Source organism: Bos mutus, chromosome 7, assembly GCF_027580195.1.
Source record: "Bos mutus isolate GX-2022 chromosome 7, NWIPB_WYAK_1.1, whole genome shotgun sequence".
In the NCBI taxonomy this organism is placed as follows: domain Eukaryota; kingdom Metazoa; phylum Chordata; class Mammalia; order Artiodactyla; family Bovidae; genus Bos; species Bos mutus.
In genome coordinates this window covers 68,516,408-68,537,586 of record NC_091623.1, presented here as the reverse complement: position 1 = coordinate 68,537,586, position 21,179 = coordinate 68,516,408, and positions in this window count along the sequence as shown.

Genomic DNA, 21,179 nt, shown 5'->3' with positions numbered 1-21,179 from the left:
CAGTCCTGGGTGTTCATTGGAAGGACTGATGCTAAAGCGAAACCCCAGTACTTTGGCCACCTCATGCGAAGAGTTGACTCATTGGAAAAGACTCTGATGCTGGGAGGGATTGGGGGCGGGAGGAGAAGGGGACGACAGCGGATGAGATGGCTGGGTGGCATCACTGACTTGATGGACATGAGTCTGAGTGAACTCTGAGAGATGGTGATGGACAGGGAGGCCTGGTGTGCTGCGATTCATGGGGTCACAAAGAGTCGGACACAACTGAGTGATTGAACTGAACTGACTGAACTGAGAAGCAGTACTGTTATCATTTGGGTGAGCAGTGTTTCAGAACCCATTCTTGAGAAATTTTTATTTTGCTTTGATTTATATAATAAGATTTATATTTTTCATTTTATTTTGCATCTTGATTTTATTAATTTGTAATAGACATCTTTCCATGTCAACACATGGCCTACCTCATTCTATTTTAATTTGTGTTCAATTTTCATGAGCAATGTTGTCTTCTCTTACAAAATTTATTATTGGCACTATTACTTTAAATTACAGGAATAAATTCTTATAAAATTTAGAAATATAAAACCAAAATTAATTAAATAGAAAATAACTTAGAAAAACTAATGGCTATTTTCATTCACCAAACGTGAAAAAATAAAGAATATCATAAGAAATGAACAGTCTCATACACTCCCTTTTGGAAAGTAACATACTTGTATCTCTTATAAATTAAACATATCTATTCTGTTTGACCGAGCAATCACAGTTTTGAGCATCAATTCTGCACAGAGCAAAGTCCTACAATGCAAGACATAGGTGCAGTGATGTGTAAAGAAAAACTCTTCAGAGTGGGAAAATATTGGAAATGACCTAAAGGTCCATCAATTATGTAATGATTGAACATATCACAGTCTATAATGCCATCAAACATTAAACTATTACTTAAAGATATGTTTGAGCTGTAGCTATGGAACTGATGAACTTTCAGAATAGGTTTTTGAATGAAAATATCAGATTAATAAATGATTTTTTATAGTACATACTTTTTTTCTGAGAGAAACATCAACTACTCATATATATACATATGAAATCAGATTTGAAATTATATATCAGCCTGTTAAAATTACTTGTATCAATACTGATGATTATTAACAGTGTTATGATTTGGTGATGTGATTATGTTTTTCCTTTAATGGTTATAAACCTTGGTAAATAAGTATGTATTACTTTTATAATTTAAAAATATGAATAATGAACACATAAAATGAAAATATAAATATATAATTAGATAAACAAGTTTTATAGAAAATACCTTTCTATTGTCATAGAAAGTTTAATGATTAAAAGCAGATACTTTGCATACCAGTAAAATAAAGTAAAAATAATGGTGTTAGATGGTGCTTAGTAATATTAACATACTGACTTTATTTGGTCTGGAGACCTAGAATCTTGTCTTAATCTCAGTATTCCTACTTCCTACAAGGTCCCTGGAAGAGCTATGTTCAAAGAAGGCTAAGGAAAATGTCATTTCCTTATTAACTGGGCATCACCTTCAGTCAGTGCTGTATCCTCTGAGCTCACCTCACTACCTATGGGGTTCCTTTTGACTGATCTAATGGAAGCCTATAGGCCAGAATCAAAGAAGGCTGAAGACAGGCCATGCTGCATTTCTAAGTCTATGATAGAGGACAACACTTAGCACCCTAACAGTACAAAAATATATCTCTGAGGAAAAAGAAAGTAAAGGAAATACAGCTGAAGCAGAGCCCCACTTAGGTTAGTTTGCACTTTCAGCGTTTCATCCACTAGAAAACATGGCTGATCAGTGTCTTGAAAGATAACAGATTAGTGCTCCCTGCCTCTCAAAAAATGGGTTTCTTACTCTTTTTTCCCCCACTCATCCTTGAGTAAGAAAGAGGAAAAAGAAAGAAGAGGAAGGCAAAAGGCTTCCAGTTCTTGAACAATGCAGGTTAAATATAAATAAATAAGGAGATAATTTATTAAAAAATCTAAAGCAATAATTGGAAAGAGATGGAAATTAATCTTCAACTATTTTTTCAAACTTAGAGGTTCAAGAAAATAAAAGCCATATTTTTTTCCAAGCACTTCTAGGTTTCTCAAACCATCTGTGCTTCAAGGAGAATTTAGTTCATGTGTTTTTAGTTAATTTACACTTAACTCATCAAAATGTTGACTTGTTATTCCAGCTATTTGATGTCTCAGAAATCATACACACGTTTTAATATATGTTCAAAAGTCTTTCCTCCATTTGGATAAGGAAATCATCATTAGCTAGCAGTAAACAGAACCTGGAAGAGCTTAAGTCTGAATCCAAATGGAGAACTAAGGAAATTCCAAGGGGTTTGAAACTTGGCACACTACTTTCCACACACATGGTTACAAAATCTTTAAAGTGATAAACATGAGAAATGACAAAAAGGCATCAAAATCATCATGCACAAAAATGGAGCTCTGGTATGTGAAGCTCTTAGTCAGAAGACTTATAACATATATCATGTTAATTCTATGCTACTTAAATGAAAAAACTTCAAGGTCAGCACACATAGCCCCATATAGCCCATGTGTAATATACATGTTTCAAAGCCAATAGGTTAATTTTTCAAAGGAAAAGCACAAAGAATATCTTTCAGAACTGCTGAAGATCTGATGATCTTTCCTTTTAAGTAAAATGTACTCGATGGATGTGAATCTCAGTGAACTCCGGGAGTCGGTGTTGGACAGGGAGGCCTGGCGTGCTGTGATTCATGGGGTCGCAAAGAGTTGGACACGACTGAGGGACTGATCTGATCTGATCTGATATCTATTAAAATTCTCTTGCATATTCATGTCCCCTTCATAGATCACAACCTCATCATGACAAAGGGGCTTGTGTAATTCAATGAAGCTACGAGCCATTCTGTTCAGGGCCATTCATAATGGATGGGTCATAGTCAAGAGTTCTGACAAGGCGTGGTCCCCTGGAGGAGAAAATGGCAACCCACATCAATATTCTTGCCAGGAGAACCCCATGAACAGTATGAGAGGTAAAAACATATGACACCAGAAGATGAGCCGCCCAGGCCAGAAGGTGTCAAATGCTACTGGGGAAGAGCAGAAGGCAATTACTAATTGTTCCAAAAAGACTGGAGTGGCTGGGACATAGTGGAAATGACACTCAGCTGTGGATATGTCTGGTGGTGAAAGTAAAGTCTGATGCTGTAAAGAACAACATTGTCTAGGAACCTGAATGTTAGGTCCTACCATTAGGACTGAATGTTACGTCCTAACATTAGGACCTAATGTTAGGTCCATGAACAAAGGTAAATTGGACATGGTCAAGAAGGAGAGGGCAAGAATGAACATTGACATTTTAGGAATCAGTGAATTAAAATGGATGGGAATGGGTGAATTTAATTCAGATGACTACTGTATCTACTACTGTGGGTAAGAATCCCTTAGAAGAGATGGAGCAGCCTTCATAGTCTACAAAAGAGTCTGAAATGAAGTACTTGGGTGTAACCTCAAAAGTAACAGAATGATTTCGGTTCACGTCCAAGGCAAACCATTCAACATCATGGTAATCCAAGTCTATGTCCCAACCACTGATTCCAAAGAAACTGAAATTGACCAATTCTATGAAGAGTTACAACACCTTCTAGGACTAATACCAAAAAAAGATGTCCTTTCATCGTAGGGGATTAGAACACAAAAGTAGGAAGTCAAGAGATACCCAGAATAACAGGAACGTTGGGCTTTGGAATACAAAATGAAGCAGGGTAGAGGCTAACAGAGTTTTATCCAGAGAGCACACTGGTCATAGCAAACACCTATTTCCAACAACCCAAGAGATGACTCTATACGTGGACATCACTGGATTGTCAATACCTAAATCAAATTATGTTCTTTGTGGCTGAAGATGGAGAAGCTATATACAGCTAGCAAAAACAAGAGCTGGAGCTAACTGTGGCTCAGATCATGAGCTTCTTATTGCAAGATTTAGTCTTAAACAGAAAAAGTAGGGGAAACTACTAGGCTGTTCAGGTATGACCTAAATTAAATCTTCTATGATTATACAGTGGAGGTGATGAATAGATTCAAGGGATTAGATATGATAGACAGAGTGCCTGAAGAACTATGGAGGGAGGTTCATAATATTGTACAGGAGGTAGTGACCAAAACCATCCCAAAGAAAATGAAATGCAAGAAGGCAAAGTGGCTTTCTGAGGAGGCTTTACAAAGAGCTGAGGAAAGAAGAGAAGGAAAAAGCAAGGGAGAAAAGGAAAGATATACCCATTTGAATGCAGAGTTCCAGAGAATAGCAAAGAGAGATAAGAAGGCCTTTTTCAATGAACAATGCAAAGAAATAGAGGAAAACAATAGAATCAGCAAGACTAGTGGTATCTCCAAGAAAACTGGAGATATCAAGGAAACATTTCATGCAAGGATGGGCACCAAAAAGGACAGAAAAGGTAAAAATCTAACAGAAACAGAAGAGATTAAGAAGAGGTGGCAAGGATACACAGAAGAACTAAACAAAAAAGTCTTAATGATCTGGATAACCACTATGATGTGGTCTCTCACCTAGAGCCAGATATCCTAGAGTGCACAGTCAAGTGGGCCTTAGGAGCATTACTAAGAACAAAGCTAGTAGAGGTGATGGAATTCCAGTTGAACTATTTCAGATCCTAAAAGTTGATGCTGTTTAAGTGCTGCACTCAATATGTCAGCAAATTTGGAAAACTCAGCAGTGGGCACAGGACTGGAAAATGTTAGTTTTCATTTCAATCCCAAAGAAAGGCAATGGCAAAGAATGTTCACACTATCATACAAGTGTGTTCATTTCACATGCTAGCAAGGTAATGCTCATAATCCTTCAAGCTAGGCTTCAGCAGTACATGAACAGGGAACTGGCAGATGTACAAGCTGGTTAGAAAAGGCAGAGGAACCAGAAGGCAAATTGCTAACATTTGCTGGATCATGGACAAAGCAAGAAGAGTTCTAGAAAAACATCTCTTTTTGCTTCATTGACCACGCTAAACCCTTGACTGTGCAGATCACATTTTGTTAAAAATTCTTGAAGAAATGGGAATACCAGACCACCTTATCTGTCTCCTGAGAAACTTAACATGTGTTAAGAACCAACAGTTAGAACCAGACATGGAACAACTGACTGGTTCAAAATTGGGAAAGGAATACTGCAAGGCTGTAAATTGTTACCCTGTTTATTGATGTTATATGCAGAGTACCTCGTGCAAAATGCTGGCCTGGATGAATCAAAAGCTGGAATCAAGATTGCCAGGAGAAATATCAACAACCTCAGATATGCAGGTAATACCACTTTAATAGCAGAAAGTGAAGAGGAACCATGGCACCCCTTGATGAGGGTGATAGAGGAGAGTGAAAAAGCTGGCTTGAAACTCAACATTAAGAAAAACTAAGATCATGGGCATCTGGTCCTAACACTTTATGGCAAATAGAAGGGGAAAACATGGAAGCAGTGACAGATTTTATTTTCTTGGGCTCCAAGATCACTGTGGACAGTGACTGAAGCCATGAAGTTAAAAGACACTTGCTCCTTGGAAGGAAAGTTACGACAAACCTAGACAGCATGTTAAAAAGCAGAGACATCACTTTGCTGACACAGGTCCATATTACCTAAGCTATGAATCTCCCAGTAGTCATCTATGAATCTGAGAGTTGGACCCTAAGGAAGGCTGAGCGACAAACAATGGATGCTTTTTAATTGTGCTGGAGAAGAGTCTTGAGAGTCCCTTGGATTGCAAGGATATCAAACCAGTTGATCCTAAGGGAAATCAACCCTGGGTATTCATTGGAAGGACTGATGCTGAAGGTGAAGGTTCAATAGTCTGGCCAGCTGATGTGAAGAGCCAACTCACTGGAAAGGACCCTGATGCTGGGAAATACTGAGGGCAGGAGGAGAACGGGGTGACAGAAGATGAGATGTTAGCATTAAAGACTCAATGGATGTGAATTTGAGCAAAGTTAAGGAGATAGTGGAGGACGGAGGAGCCTGGGGTGCTGCAGTCCATTGGGTCTGAAAGAGTTGGACTGGACTTAGAAACTGAACAACAATGATCATGTAGGTATTTTGGAAATAAGATTTCTTTCCCCCAGCTTACAATTGTCTCTAGACTCATATACTTGAGTACAAGTTATCATGGATTAATGTTTGTTTATTTTCACAGCTGATCAAAACTTCTGTTAAATCTGAACCACATCTCATGATATTTACACAGACATTTAGAGGTGTTTGATGCAGGAACCTGGTCTTTTGTGACTGAAAACAAGAAAAGAGGTTCAGAGACCGCAAACCATGGAGGGTGTTCTAGGGTCAAATCTCAGGCAAGTACAGAAGGATCCCATTCATGCTCAAGAACGAAGCTCAAGATTCAAAACTCAGAGAAGTGAATCAGTAGAAACATGAAATGGAAGTGGATTTATAGGAACACAGAGTGTAGGGATTTGACCCTAGAAGTCAGAGAAGGGTTTAGGGGCAGCGTCAGGAGTGGAGAGGGCAGAGGTGGCACTAGAGGTACAGTAAGTGCTGGTTTGGGGCAATCCATATGATCATGAGCTACTTGATTGGCTTGGCTCACTTTATTGTCCAAGGATAAGTTCATAAAATAATGGAAATGTCAGGAGTATAAGTAAACATAATAATCATCTCATCTAACTTTGTAAATTCTAACTCTCTCATTTTATAATTGTGAATTTTATTGCATGTCCTGAAAGAGTAACTGTTTTACATGGCTATACCGATGCTGGTGTTGGAGCTAAGAGCAGCAGCTGTAAGGACCCCTTATTTCTGGTCCAGAATTGTTTCTATGCACCACATCCCAAGCCAATTAGTCATTTCCTTTTTCATCCCTTTCTTCTTTTTAAAGTTTATTTCTTTTTTCCAACTCGCCTCATTTATTCCCACTCTTAACTCAAAACTGAAATAGAAGTGACAAAATGTCACACCCAAAATGACAAAATGTCTCAGAGGGGGGTCACAGCAAAGCATGTTTGTTTTGTAAAGTTTCAAGCTGATTCTCAGCATATGGGTTTAAAGCTGTGAACCAACCTTGAACCTTGGGAACTGTAAGTTGACAGGATGGGACTAATAAGTAAAAGGGGGAAAAAAAGGTTCAGAAAACTTGTTGAATGTCAGTTCTTTTTTTTAAGAGAACATTTTGGTGAGTTAAGTGTAAATGACTCAGAAACACAAGGATTTTATTTCCTTTGCCATATGCATGGGTTTAAAAATTAATGGAAAAAAGTGCTCTGCACAACATGTTTTGAATTTTATTGGTCTCTCTCTTTTTTCTATGATCTCTAGAAGATGGAAGCTGAAGAATGAAAACAACTGAATCAAAAGTTTTAAAAGCATGCGCAAAAATGTCACTTGGCTGAATGGAGGAGTAAGAAAATCCAATCTTAGCTCTCATTCTGAAAAATTTGTTATTCCTTTAGTGTTTGACATAATAGCATTAGTAAAAGAAATTTCCAAGTAGGTTTTTAGTCTGAATTTATTGTGTGAGAATCTGATACATGGCTGTGAGGAATCCATTTCATCATAAAGAGTGTGATGCTGTAGTAAATGTGTATAATTGGGCAACTGAAATAAAAGAGATAAATTGCTTTGATCAAACTTTTAAGGCTTTTTAAACAAATAAAACAATCTACTGAATGATCTTTTATATATATCATTTTATCTGCCTCAAGTATTTTACTTGGTATAGTATAACTAGGATCTTTGTAAAACTCATTATTTCTATCAAAAGAGATAAATATTTCAGATTTCTCATAATCTGTTTTTATTTTCACTCTTTTAGCTCAACTTTACGAGGGGATAGTCAGTTTTTGTTCATTAATATTACATGAGTCTTTAGTCAAATTCCTGTTTTGTTGTAGGGACTCTTAATTAGCCACATGAATTTTAAATCTGAACAGGCAGTGTCTAAAACTCATCTTTTTTCAAACTTATACTTGTTCCCTGATTCACCCAGGAACTCCTAAAGGAACATAGATGTTTAAATAAGTACTCCTTGGTTAGCTTGTGGTTGGGCTCTAAACACCCAGCATCATTTAAATCAAATCATTTCATATGCTAGAATTGGATGAAATCACAACAAAGCTACGCTGCAATTTCATTAAAATGATAGGTTGGTTAGGCTGAAAATACTCAACACTATTGACTGCCATGGTGGAGTACTTTCAAAATAGCTTATCTTAATAGATGGAGCCGAGTCACATCATACTCAGCAAGGGCTCTGTACACGTCATCATCACGTCTGTCTTTAACAATGTGACTTTTTTTTTTTTTTTTTCATGTTGTTTCATGTAGTTTGAATAGAAGGAAAACTGGGCTACTTTTCAAAATTTAAATATGGTACATGAAAAGGCTTTGTTCACATTTAATTAAATTACTGATTATGTGCCATATGTTTGATCAGACACTGCTTGTATCCCAGATGGAGGCAATGGGTAAAAATAAGGTATAAAGTTTTTTTTTTCCCCTCTTCTCAAAGTACAAGGTACAAATTGAGATGATTTCCTATGAAATGTCATCACAGTGACAAACTCCTATGGCTACTGCTGTGACACAAGTCCTTAAATGATTGCTTCATGGCTCATTAACTCTCAGAACTATAAAGATAACCACCCTGAAGATAGGTAGGGCCCTTGGCTCCAGAAGACACTACTTAAATTATTTGCAAGACTCTTAGTGCAACTTTCCTCAGGTATACTGTTGCCCTGACTGACTTGCCAAAATTGATTTCTTTAGGATTTTAGAATAGGCTTATTTTTAAATTATTAATATAAAGAAATATTGTTAATTTGAAAATGTACAGCTAAGTCATGGAAATGTAAATTCAATAGTATCTCATACAACTTAAACTGGAAACAGGTAGATACCTTTTATGATTTCCCTTCATTCGGGGGAAGCAGAGTTCACTTTGCTTATTCATCAAGTGGGTGTGCTTTCCAGAGAGGAAGGGAAGAGTCATTTTTACCATATGAAGTGAGCATGTGTTTTTCTTATTTTTGCTGCTCTGCTGTTTTTGCCATATTTGCTGAGTTCAAGTCTCCCATCAGTTGGTGGGAGTGTAGATTTAATGACATTTATTTTGGAAAACATGTTCTGCTAAAATTTTTTAGTAATGTAAGCCATTTAATTCTAAAATTGGCAGCTGAAACTAATGCTATGTCCACATAAACAACTACTCAAATGTCTCAGCCAAAACCATTTTGGGGCACCCAAGGTCAGGATACTGTTTCTGGGTCTACACACTTTTGTGAAAGTGAAAGTGTGCAGTCATGCACTTACTTCCAGCCCAGGCAGAAGGAGCCTAAGGAAACTTTGTTTGCCCTCCTATTCACAGTATATCCCTGTATTTAATAAAAGAGATACTGTTTTTTGTTTTTAAGGAGAGTAAGTGGAAACAGAAGAAATATAAGGATGAAATTCTTGCCCTCAGCAGTCTTCTAGAGTAGAGGAGGTTATATCCTTTGGAAAGGGGACAGGCCAAGCAGTAGGAAAGAGAGGTAGGGAGGCCCCTTTTGAGTGAGACACACACACTAGGCTCAAATTAGAATGGTTCTCTTTACCTACTCTCCCCAAAGCGGGGGATGGTGAGGGGTTGGGAGGGGAGGAGAGCTCTCTCTACCATCTCGGTTTACCAGATGATGGGGTGTCAGGACAGACACAGGACACTATGAGACTCTAGGGCAGTAGCCATTTTTTTGAGCATCTAACATAGACTAAGCACTATACCACAACCTTTAAGATAAATTTTCCTATTGAAATGTCACAAAGCTCTTTTGGTAGGTATTATTATTGGTGAATAATATAAACAATATTGGAGAAGGCAATGGCACCCCACTCCAGTACTGTTGTCTGGAAAATCCCATGGATGGAGGAGCCTGGTGGGCTGCAGTCCATGGGGTCGCACAGAGTCAGACACGACTGAGCGACTTCACTTTCACTTTTCACTTTCATGCATTGGAGACGGAAATGGCAACCCACTCCAGTGTTCTTGCCTGGAGAATCCCAGGGACTGTGGAGCCTGTTGGGCTGCCGTCTATGGGGTTGCACAGAGTCGGACATGACTGAAGCGACTTACCAGCAACCAGCATAAACAACATTTATATTTTAATAAATATAAATACAATATGAGAGTTTGACCAACTTGTCACACACATACAATTAGCAAGTGGTAGCACCAAGATTTGAACCATGGAGTCTGACTTTATCAACCATTTCTTTTCATATTCTCATCCAAATAAAGTGAGGATACAAATCGTGAGGAAATAAGTCAGGGAGAGATAAGAAGGATGAGTCAATGAACAATATTATTATTCTATAATTGAGTGACAAATATTGCCATGCTACTGCTGCTGCTGCTGCTGCTAAGTCGCTTCAGTCGTGTCCGACTCTGTGCGACCCCATAGACGGCAGCCCACCAGGCTTCTCCATCCCTGGGATTCTCCAGGCATAGAACACTGGAGTGGGTTGCCATTTCCTTCTCCAATGCATGAAAGTGAAAAGTGGAAATGAAGTCGCTCAGTCGTGTCCCAGTCTTCACAACCCCATGGACTGCAGCCCACCAGGCTCCTCCATCCATGGGATTTTCCAAGCAAGAGTAATCAGGCTATATTTGTCTTAAATCCTTGATGTATGGTAGAGTAACGAAATCATACAAATTGTGAAATAATATTAAGATGCTTGACAATGAAAAAATTCATTCTCCCCCAAAAGACATTAGACACACAATCATGTGTGTGATTTAACACACAATCATGGATTCTTCTACTAAGTGAAACAGTTGTCCAGATTAATGCTTTGGAGTTACTCTCAATATTGTCTTCTCCCTGACTTGCCACAGTTCACTGTGCCCGCATATTGGTTCTCTCCGCTTTAGTCAAAGATCCCAATAACCATGCCAGGAGCCTGAACGTTATCCTTGACAAAAGACTTTCTCTTAACCCCATGTTCAATCCTTTACTCACTGCAGTCCATTTTCCCTCCTAAATATCCATTGAATCTGTCCACTTTTGAGCCATCTCTTCCAGCATACCACTAATTCTTGGACTTCTACAATAGCTTTGTACCTCTGAATGCTAATGCATTCTCCTCAGAGAAGGCAGGAAAATTTTTTAGTGATACAAACTTGATCCCATCATTTTTCTGTTTGAAACCTTTCAGAACTATTAGGATCAAGAAAGAAATCTTTAATATGAACTAGGCTGGCCTCATGTCTCTGTCTTCACCTCACATAACCTAACTCTTCCATTTTCAGTTCCTGCCTCATGGTCTTTACAAATGCTTTTCATTCTGGCTAGAATGCTCTCTCCCTTCTCCTTTTTCCTGAGTCACCTTTAACTTATCCTTTAGGGAGCTTGGAGTTCCCTGGTGGCTCAGATGGGAATTTGCCTGCAATGCAGGAGACATGGGTTCAATCTCTGGGTTGGGAAGATCCCCTGGAGAAGGGAACGGCTACCCACTCCAGTATTTTGCCTGGAGAATTCCATGGATAGAGGAACCTGGCAGGCTACAGTCCATGGGGGCACAAGGAGTCAGACATGACAGAATGACTTTTGCTTTATTGAGCTGAGCGTTCCCCTCCCCCTGGCCAAGGCAGTGCCTTTCCATACACCCTCCCTTAGATTCTCCTCTTCCCTTTTAACACATACAGAAATACACAGAATACTTGAGCAATACACAAAATACTTGCTTATCTATTTACCCTTAGTGTCAAATCTGTGAGAGCAAAAGGCAAGTCTGTCTTGTTAAGTACACTGTACACAGTATAAAGCATAGAGTCTTTATCAGGTACTTGATTAATCCTGAATGAGGTAATGAATGAATACTTCCTCTGTTACTTTCAATTAAGACAGAGAGTGGGTCATCTTAAAACTCTGACACTAGTTTCCTTGAGGGCTCCCACACACTGTGTCTTTTTTCTCATTACCATCAGTGGCTAATGTAATGCCTGATAGATTCTCAACTGTGAGCCTGCTTACTGAATGTACAAACAACACGCATGTTGCTCCCTGCCTATTAGGAGGTACAATGTCCTTTCACCACATGAGACATAACTGATTCTTCTTCTAGGCAAACCAAGGAGCTCCAGTATATAGTTTTGAATTATCTAGATAACTCTTTCCATTTATATTAGTCAGGATTCTCCAGAGAAACAGAATCAATAGAAAATGCATATGCGTGTGTGTGTATGTGTTTTTCTCTTTCTGACTTACAGGGGATTAGTCTGACATATATACACTACCATGTACAAAACAGATAGCTAGTTGGAACCTGCTTCATAGCACAGGGAGCTCAGCTCGGTGCTCTGTGATGACCTAAAGGGTGGGATGAGGGTGGGGGTGGAAGGGAGGTTCAAGAGGGAAGGGATATATGTATCCATATAGCTGATTCATTTATCATACAGCGGAAACTAACACAGCATTGTTAAGCAATATACTCCAACAACAACTATATATATATATATTCCATTTCTTATAAGGAATTGGCTCACATAATTATGGACACAAAGAAGTCCCCTAGTCTGCATCTGTAGTTTTAGCTGGAATACCTGAGAACCAGGAGCACGGAAGGCAGTCAGGCTGAGAGTGAACTCAACCCTCCTCCACCTTTTTGCTCTACTCAGGTTCTTAACTGGCTGAAGGATGCCCAGTCTTACTGGAGAGGGCCATGTGTTTCACCCAGTTCGTGAACTCAAAGCTCATAACCAGAAATACTCAGACATAAAGTTTAACCAGCTATCTGACAATCCTGTGGTTCTGTCAATTCGATGCAATATTAACAATCATATCTCTATAGCCAAATATACAGCTCATTCTATTGATTATGAATATTTGAGTTTCACTGTACTTTTCAGAATTCTAGCAACTGAGATTCTTGTCTACTCCAAATCTGATAGATCACTTGTGAGGTTATAGCTGTTAAAAATTTCATGGAGACAATTCAGTGATTTCAATAAATATTACTCATAAATTCTCAATGACATACTTCACATGTGCTACTTGAAATTACTCCAGAGATGCTTATAGGTATTAAATAAAGCCACAAAAGAACTGTAAGAAGATAGGATCAGCAGAATTTGTGAAATGTTCTAACATAATCTTATGACTTAAAAAAAAACTATTAGCTATAGTTAAAGTGAAGAAGCTAAAATATCTCCATATTTTTTCTACCTGGCTATGAACTAACTAATGTCCTTCTTTCCTCCCTCCCTCCCTATTTCCCTCTTTCCCTTCCTTTCTCTTTCTCACTTTCAAAGTGAAAGCTGTGCTCAATTAGTTCAGTTATGCATACATTTTAATTCTTCAATGTCACATCACAATGTCATTGTATGTCAAAGATACTAAATACACTTAGAGATTAGCATCATCAACGGAAGTACTATAGCTAAAAATGCTCCATAATAAAAGAAAAATTATGCTAAATACATGGTTAGTATGAAAAGAGAGAGTTATGTTTTAAAGTTACGTACCTTTTCTGTAAATTATTTGCCAAATAGTTGGTGCTTAGAAGTTAAAGTACAGTGTTACATTTCTGTAGTATGTTCTGTGAGTCCAAAGTTAGCATGTTTCTATATTCAGAACAATGGCCTAGAAAATAAGCTTGACTGAGTCACTTTGCTAAGTCCCTTTAATTTTCTGTATCTTAGTTTGCTTTTTCATATGCTACTGATAAAGGCTTTTTGTGTACATTTCAAGGGTTGGTTATGTCCAAGGTTTTACCGTTTAGTCTAGCACAACGATAATTTAAGGGAGATAGAGCAATATAAATAAATGAACATATCCTCTTGCACTACATATGTTATGTTATTACTATTATTTTAAGTTCAAGTGGGGGAAAAAAAGACACTTCAACTTTATAAAATCTGTTAAAGTGAAAAAAATAAAGAAAACAAATTAGGAAAGAGAGCTATTACTATGGGGGGAGGGGTCAATATAATGACTTGAAAGCATTGGCTAAATTTTAAATGCCATGGGACCAGTCTTGAAATAAAAAGCAAAAAGCTAGTCTATACTAGTGGTTGGAATGAAAATTGGTACAGCCATTATGGAGACTAGTATGGAGGTTCCTTAAAAAAAACTACAAAGAGCTATCATATGATCCAGCAATACCATTCCTGGGCATATATATCTAGAGAAAACCATAACTTGAAAAGACACATACACCTCAATGTTAATTGAATGTTCATTGCAGCACCATTTACAATAGCCAGTACATGGAGATAACCTACATGTTCATCAACAGAGGAATAGGTAGAGAAGATGTGGCACGTATATGCAAAGGAATATTACTCATCCATAAAAAGAACAAATGATGCTATATGCACCAACAGGGATGGGCTTAGAGATTCTCATACTGAGTGAAGTCAGACAGAGAAATACAAATGTTGCACGGTATCACTTATAAGTGGCAATCTGAAAAAAAGGTTACAAATGAACTTATTTACAAAACAGAAATAGAGCTATAGATGTAAAAATATAAACTTATGGTTACAAGGGAGTAAGTGGGGAAGGATAAATTTGAAAACTGGAATTGACACACACTACTCTATAGAGTGGACTTCCCCAGTAGCTCAGCAGTAAAAGAATCCAATTGCAGTGCAGGAGACGCAGAGATCCCTGGGTTGGGAAGATTCCCTGGAGGAGGATATAGCAACCCACTCCAGTTTTCTTGCCTGGAAACTCCCATGGACAGAGGAACCTGCAAACTATAGTCCACAGGGTTGCAAAGAGTTGGACATGCCTGAAGTGACTTAGCTCACAGCAGCCCTATATATAGAGTAGATAGCTAATAAGCAGCTACTGTATAGCACAGGGAACTCTACTCAATAGTCGGTAATGGCCTTTGGGGAAAAGAAACTTTAAAAAGTGGAGAGAGAGAGATATATATATATATGGATAATAGATTCACTTCACTGCACAGCTGAAACTAGTACAACACTGTGAAGCAAGTATACTCCAACAAACATTTTTTAAAAAGCTGGCTTAACAAAATCACAACTATTGATTAACAATCTTCTAATTTTTATGCCTGAATGATAGAATATTGTTTGAGATATGTGTAGGTTGCCATGGACAATCATCTTTCATACTGTTTAATATCTGAGTGGTATGGTAGACTTATTTTCATTTTTTACTTTATATCTTTTCATATTTCAGACAATTCATATATTCTTATTTAGTCAGGAATTATATTTCTCCATTCCACCTACTGGTTCAAGTATTAATTATACAATGAAATATAGAGATTCTGAGGTTAAAAGGCTAGAGGTAGACCTTACAGGTTTTATACATTATAATTTTCATTTATAATACAAGGAACACTACTTGACCTGACATAGGTAGATACCACGTTAAAGAAGTTTCATTTTGCTCTTTCACCTCTTCCATCCCTGATTTCCTTTCTGATTTTCCCTATATTAGCTTTAGTTGCTTTTCTACTTGGAGAATAAGAAAGTTTGATTACATATCAAAGTGTCCATATAGGATCTTGGACATCATCAAAGATTCATAGAGATTTGAGAGGGAGGTGTGTCTAAAGTCCGACACTCATTTTTGAGATGCAAACTTTGAGAATCAGGGAAGTTTCACTACTTGTAAAAACTCGTAAGTCTAAGTAGGTGGAGATTCAGTATAGTATGGTGACTGCATAGGGTGGAAGCTCCAAGGCAGCGGTTTATTGCTGGCTGGTACCAACTGCAGCTTTGTGATGTCACTCAAATTGTGGTTTTGAATGGCTGCTACCTTGTTAACTTTCTATGTGTATCCCTAGAAAAATCAGGCTTTTTGATTTCCTCATAGTCCCTGGAATTTCTAACATAGTGCACAACACACTCAGTATAAATTAAATGAATCTGCTTACAAGTTCTATTCAGAGAAGGCAATGGCAACCTACTCCAGTACTCCTGCCTGGAAAATTCCATGGATAGAGAAGCCTGGAAGGCTGCAGTCTGTGGGGTTGCTGAGGGTCAGACACGACTGAGTGACTTGACTTTCACTTTTCACTTTCATGCATTGGAGAAGGAAATGGCAACCCGCTCCAGTGTTCTTGCCTGGAGAATCACAGGGACGGGGGAGCCTGGTGGGCTGTGGGGTTGCACAGAGTCGGACACGACTGAAGCGACTTAGCAGCGCTAGCAAGTTCTATTACTGCCATTAGATCCCTTGAAATTTAAAAATTTGACTTTTTTTTTCTGACTTGAAAAATAAATGGAAATCTTAGTCATTGCCTTAACTCAACTTTGCATATTTGCTGCTGTTATAAACTCTGTGCACATTTCATGGGCTGGTTACACCCAGAATTCTATTATTGATTCTTTTCAAGCCCAATGACAATTAAAGAAAAGTGATATAATAGAAGTAAATATTTGTAAATTCTATCTGGGCTCAGAGAGTAAGGTTTTCACATCCCCTGAGTCAAACTTGAGCACAACTGCTTTGTTGTGATTCTTATGATCAATATCAGGAAAAATACCTTACTTTTCAGCTAGAGAACCATTAAACAAGATATCCCTCATTGTGCATTCTCTTGACTCAAGCACATGCCTGGTTCTGTGCATTAATGTTACAGATGCAGACCCTCTTCAGGATAGGTACAGGCTCTGGCTCCCATGTGTTGAGTCCCTTAGTAGCTCTTCTCTGATCTATGGCTGTGGTTTTCTCCTGCCATTATTTTCCTGACTCTGACAAAATGACAACCACTCTTTTGATTCTTCCACATACTCAGCTAGCATATCCATATTTTGCTGCTTCCACACCACTGAGTGATCTACCATGTCCAGAACTGCATGCAGGTTAATATCATTTTGCATTTTGAATCTTTGAGAAAGTTCAGTTTACTGGTCCCTAATGCAAACAGGTCTATGACTATTTCTTTGTGACTTGCTCTAAAATTATATTTCACAGCCAGTGCATGATCACCATTCAGAAAAAATTTCATTGTCTCTTTCCAGCCTGAATACACAGAAGAAATCTGGTCCTTTTGAAAACATTTGGAGATCAAAGTTCTTCTGATTTCCCTAATAGAACTGAACTTTGTGTCACAATCATATGTTTTCCTTTTCTTTTCTAAAGGTGAAGAAATTTAAATTTACGTGTGGCTTGTTAATACTAATGGCATAATAGCCTGATCTTTCAAAGTTCTTTGTAGTTGTTCAAATAAAAGTGTTTCTTCTACTTGGACATCAATGATCACTGGAGAAATACACATGGAAGGGCATGGAAGGGCATCTTTAGCCCATTGAAAGAATAAGGCATGGGTTCTTTCCCTGTGTTCTCATAGCAAGATGCTCTCTGTCCTTTAACTCCCCTTCCTTCCTTTCCTTTTTTCCCTCCTATATTTTTGTTTTTGTTTTGTTTTGGTTTGGTTTTTGCAAGTCTAGGTATGGCACATACCTGTAATGGAGGAGGGCTTTTTTCACCATTGATTTGGGGGTTACCAAAATGTTTAGGCTTCCTTAAGAATCAGAAAATGTGCCCTAACACAGGGGATACATTTTTTCTTGAATAAGGACAAATGAACTGCCTCTGCATTTAAAAGTTAATAATATATGAGACAACCAACTTAACTAGGCAAAGAAAATGGTTTTAATACGACAGACTTCTTTTTTTTTCCTAGTTAGCAAGCCAGTCTGTTGAAAAGAGCTAAAACATACAGTTCTGGTAGTTCACTGAGCATGGGCTAAAGACATTTTACCAAGACCTTTTATTCTTTCTGCAAAGTACTTAATCTTAAGAACTTAAAATCCAAGTCAAAATTCTCTTCTTACTGTGACTTCCCACTTAGGCTACACGTCCACATGTATAAAATAATGACATTTTAAAGATGGCAAATAGAACTCAAGTAATTACAGAAATAAAGTAATGGGAATTCAAACCTTCTTAACAAAATCACCATTTATAAATCTTGTCAAATTGTGTCTGTGTGTATGTAACAGCTCCAGGTATCAACCTCTTAAGGTGCCTGTCTCTGGTTTTTATCAGACGGCCCTAAATCGTATTCACATTTGAAGTCTGATTTTACTTCAACGATATTCTCAAAAAGAAATTTTATAACAACTTTTATAATTTTTTGTAAAGTATTTCCAATGATATTTTAAAAATATACATATTAACCTTCATGTAATTAACTGAATTATATTCAGAAAACTTGAGCTACAGAGATACGTACATATACCATAAGACATTCTCACACAATTCTTTTATGAAATAACTGGTTTTATTACATAGTGTAAAACTAGTAATTGGCAGATACAAGTGCTATGATGCACATATACCTCAGTAACTACAGATATAATTTATGGCATTTTCTCCAATACTTGTCCACATTTTAGGATTAGAAAATCTATCATGAGACATCAGTAATACTGTCTGGTATATAAAGTTTGCCATCAATACCCTATTTACACCAAAAAAAAAAAAAAAATCTGTTACTATCAACTCTCCACAGTTATTTAGAAAAGTTCTTTTATCAAAAATTAATGCATTTTTTTTAGTGTACATACTTACCATAGTATGTAGTAAATTCTCAATTTGTGCCAGTTTTTATTATCTCTATTCAAATTAGTAGATCTCTCTTGACAGTAAATGATAGAAAACAAATCAAACTAGCCTAAGGAAAACAAGGTTTTTATTGGCTTTTGAAAGGTTGAGGGAACTGGCTTCAGGCACAGTTTAATTCAGGCAGTCAGTGGTCTTAGGAATCTGTCTTCTTTGATTTCCCCACTCTTCTTTTCTCTGGGTTGACATGTTTCTGATGTGTGTGATCTCTGCTAAGATGTCTCCCAGACTTCCTAGATACATATCCAATTTTCTTCAAGAACATGCTTTCCTGGTGGCTCTGATGGTAAAGAATCTGTCTGGAATATGAGAGACTTGAGTTCGATCCCTGTCTTGGGAAGATCCCCTGGAAAAGGGAATGGCAACCCACTCCAGTATTCTTGTCTGGAGAATTCCATGGACAGAGGAGCCTGGTGGGCTACATTCCATGGGGTCTCTAAGAGTTGGACATGACTGAATGACTAACACTTTCACTTTCTTTAAGAATAGCAGAGAGGGGGCTTCTTTCATCCTATAGTTATGACAAAGGCTTCAAATTAAGTCTCTCTGGTTCCACTTGGTCTGACTTGAGCCACTTAAATATCTGTGAGTGATCATGATTTGATCAGAGGGTCCAGAATTCCGGTTAGCCAGGCCTGGGCCACATTTCTTAGCAGCACAGAACCATAAGGAAAGCAAGCTTGGGGATCAGAATAGTGAATGCATGCCAGCCTGCAAAAAGAAAGCAACAGATATCCAGTGCCTCACTTCATTTACCACCAAACATTTCCAGAGTTTCTGCTGCATACCCTTTGCTGGCTTGTGTATCTGAACAAGAAAGTTCCTGTGACTAGGAACAGGGTGACGGGTACAGCAAAGAAGAAACTCAAAAGTAAAAGACCTAGTCCCTCCCTTCAAAGGAGACACGCCTCAGAGTTCTAAAGACAATGAGAAACGAGGACTCTGTGATAACCTTATTGATGCAGAAGGTAGACATTCAGAGCATGAGAAAACACTGATTGGAGAACTGAGGGAAAACTCAGGTGGGTTGTGTTGATTGATGATGGACCAAATGTGGATGGGTAAAAGGAAAGCAGGATCTTCTAAAAGGCTGATGGAATGTTGGTGAGGGCTTATAGCTCTGCTGTATGGAGTGTGCTGGTAAAACAGGAGAGAAGAGATGCAGAGAAGAGTAGTGCTGAAAAGAAAAGGCAGGCTTGGTGGACGGGGAGGGAGGCACTTCTGGAGACCGCCTGAATGCTAGGTGGAACAGTTTAGCAGGAACTGATACAGAAAGGCAGAGTTGTGATAGGAGGATAAAAACTCCTGTTTTGAAAGATGAATTTATCAACAGGCTACAGGAGGTCTTAGAAAGAAAGACGATGGCAGGAATCCAGAGTTGTGTGAGGCTACTGCAGAAATCATGGAGCAAAGTGACAAGATCTGAGAAGGACTTGAGGCGGTGAGGAGGATGGGAAGTAATGCTGAGAGTAGTTTCAAAGGGATGATCAACGGGACTTTGAGGAGCTTGTGGAGCTCAGGCAGGAAGGAGAAGATAAGTCTAAAATGATCACACCTGGGGCCTAGAAAATGGAAGAATCATTAAGATGTAGTGACAGGAATCATCATTTCATAGTATTACGGTGCTTTTCTCATGACATTTTCGCTTTCTACCATATACCATGCTATTTACATGCATGTCTTTCTTTGGGAAAGATGTTTAATTCATCTTTGACAGGATGAAGTTTGGTCTTCTGCACATGGATGAGTTCATGCATATTTGTTAAATGAATTTTTACAGAGGAGAAACTGATTTCTAGGGAGGTTAAACATTTGTTCACCAGGCAAGTCATTGATAAAATGGCAACAGGGGTCATCTTCTCAATCCTTAATACTTTATCCTTTCTAGTCCTTTACTGCTACAGTTGTTCTTTTTAGGGGCTATTTGGGTGTCTGTAATACAAGCTTCCTGGCAAAAATTGAAGTAGAGATCTATGTCCTGTCCTGTGCAAATGTACAGTACATTTCCAGAATACTTCATACTCGAAGTAATTGGGTTCTCTCAAAGAGCATAATAAGTCATCCTCTGACTTCTTAAAACCCTCAGTGTTTTTCCATTTAGTTCTATAAATTTTAAATTTCTGAGACCATGGAACTCTTCTGAGGTCCAAGATCCTGTTAGATTTTGTTTTATATCCAAAGTGCAACATTGGAATAATGCTACAAGAGATTGCAAAGAAGTAAATGATTATAATCTTCTGTAGTGTTTCTCAAAATGTTGTCTCCGACCAGCAGCATCAGCATCTTTGGAACTGAAAGATGAATATGCCTGGTCAGCACTCCACACCTACTGAATCAAAAACTTAGAGATGGGGCTCAGCAATTTGTGTCTTAACAAGCCTCTAGGTAATTCTGATGCACTGAAGTTTGGAAAACACTCATCTTTGGCAATCTCTCCTCAATGACCTTTGAATCTTTAACAGTTTTTAAATTTGACCATGCATCAGAATCACCTGGAGGGCTTGTTCAGACACTGATTAATGGGTCCATTTTTAGGAAACCTCATGAAGCTAATATTCCCTTACCAAAGATCC